This window comes from Anoplopoma fimbria, unplaced genomic scaffold (genome assembly GCF_027596085.1).
Source record: "Anoplopoma fimbria isolate UVic2021 breed Golden Eagle Sablefish unplaced genomic scaffold, Afim_UVic_2022 Un_contig_4918_pilon_pilon, whole genome shotgun sequence".
NCBI classification, from domain to species: domain Eukaryota; kingdom Metazoa; phylum Chordata; class Actinopteri; order Perciformes; family Anoplopomatidae; genus Anoplopoma; species Anoplopoma fimbria.
Window position 1 is genome coordinate 10,001 of NW_026548633.1, and position 2,534 is coordinate 12,534.

Genomic DNA, 2,534 nt, shown 5'->3' on the forward strand with positions numbered 1-2,534 from the left:
TCTTTTACGGACGTTTTCAGCCGGCGGTCGCGGTCATTTTCTCGCGGATGGAGCAGCATGGAGAGACAGGCTGATGGCACCACTGTTTCCCCACTTCATGCACTCTTTTACGGACGTTTTCAGCCGGCGGTCGCGGTCATTTTCTCGCGGATGGAGCAGCATGGAGAGACAGGCTGATGGCACCACTGTTTCCCCACTCCATGCTCTCTCTTTTACGGACGTTTTCAGCCGGCGGTCGCGGTCATTTTCTCGCGGATGGAGCAGCATGGAGAGACAGGCTGATGGCACCACTGTTTCCCCACTCCATGCTCTCTTTTACGGACGTTTTCAGCCGGCGGTCGCGGTCATTTTCTCGCGGATGGAGCAGCATGGAGAGACAGGCTGATGGCACCACTGTTTCCCCACTTCATGCACTCTTTTACGGACGTTTTCAGCCGGCGGTCGCGGTCATTTTCTCGCGGATGGAGCAGCATGGAGAGACAGGCTGATGGCACCACTGTTTCCCCACTTCATGCACTCTTTTACGGACGTTTTCAGCCGGCGGTCGCGGTCATTTTCTCGCGGATGGAGCAGCATGGAGAGACAGGCTGATGGCACCACTGTTTCCCCACTTCATGCACTCTTTTACGGACGTTTTCAGCCGGCGGTCGCGGTCATTTTCTCGCGGATGGAGCAGCATGGAGAGACAGGCTGATGGCACCACTGTTTCCCCACTTCATGCACTCTTTTACGGACGTTTTCAGCCGGCGGTCGCGGTCATTTTCTCGCGGATGGAGCAGCATGGAGAGACAGGCTGATGGCACCACTGTTTCCCCACTCCATGCTCTCTCTTTACGGACGTTTTCAGCCGGCGGTCGCGGTCATTTTCTCGCGGATGGAGCAGCATGGAGAGACAGGCTGATGGCACCACTGTTTCCCCACTCCATGCTCTCTTTTACGGACGTTTTCAGCCGGCGGTCGCGGTCATTTTCTCGCGGATGGAGCAGCATGGAGAGACAGGCTGATGGCACCACTGTTTCCCCACTCCATGCTCTCTTTTACGGACGTTTTCAGCCGGCGGTCGCGGTCATTTTCTCGCGGATGGAGCAGCATGGAGAGACAGGCTGATGGCACCACTGTTTCCCCACTTCATGCACTCTTTTACGGACGTTTTCAGCCGGCGGTCGCGGTCATTTTCTCGCGGATGGAGCAGCATGGAGAGACAGGCTGATGGCACCACTGTTTCCCCACTCCATGCTCTCTTTTACGGACGTTTTCAGCCGGCGGTCGCGGTCATTTTCTCGCGGATGGAGCAGCATGGAGAGACAGGCTGATGGCACCACTGTTTCCCCACTCCATGCTCTCTTTTACGGACGTTTTCAGCCGGCGGTCGCGGTCATTTTCTCGCGGATGGAGCAGCATGGAGAGACAGGCTGATGGCACCACTGTTTCCCCACTCCATGCTCTCTTTTACGGACGTTTTCAGCCGGCGGTCGCGGTCATTTTCTCGCGGATGGAGCAGCATGGAGAGACAGGCTGATGGCACCACTGTTTCCCCACTCCATGCTCTCTTTTACGGACGTTTTCAGCCGGCGGTCGCGGTCATTTTCTCGCGGATGGAGCAGCATGGAGAGACAGGCTGATGGCACCACTGTTTCCCCACTCCATGCACTCTCTTTACGGACGTTTTCAGCCGGCGGTCGCGGTCATTTTCTCGCGGATGGAGCAGCATGGAGAGACAGGCTGATGGCACCACTGTTTCCCCACTTCATGCACTCTTTTACGGACGTTTTCAGCCGGCGGTCGCGGTCATTTTCTCGCGGATGGAGCAGCATGGAGAGGCAGGCTGATGGCACCACTGTTTCCCCACTTCATGCTCTCTTTTACGGACGTTTTCAGCCGGCGGTCGCGGTCATTTTCTCGCGGATGGAGCAGCATGGAGAGACAGGCTGATGGCACCACTGTTTCCCCACTTCATGCACTCTTTTACGGACGTTTTCAGCCGGCGGTCGCGGTCATTTTCTCGCGGATGGAGCAGCATGGAGAGGCAGGCTGATGGCACCACTGTTTCCCCACTCCATGCTCTCTCTTTACGGACGTTTTCAGCCGGCGGTCGCGGTCATTTTCTCGCGGATGGAGCAGCATGGAGAGGCAGGCTGATGGCACCACTGTTTCCCCACTCCATGCTCTCTTTTACGGACGTTTTCAGCCGGCGGTCGCGGTCATTTTCTCGCGGATGGAGCAGCATGGAGAGACAGGCTGATGGCACCACTGTTTCCCCACTCCATGCTCTCTCTTTACGGACGTTTTCAGCCGGCGGTCGCGGTCATTTTCTCGCGGATGGAGCAGCATGGAGAGACAGGCTGATGGCACCACTGTTTCCCCACTTCATGCTCTCTTTTACGGACGTTTTCAGCCGGCGGTCGCGGTCATTTTCTCGCGGATGGAGCAGCATGGAGAGACAGGCTGATGGCACCACTGTTTCCCCACTTCATGCACTCTTTTACGGACGTTTTCAGCCGGCGGTCGCGGTCATTTTCTCGCGGATGGAGCAG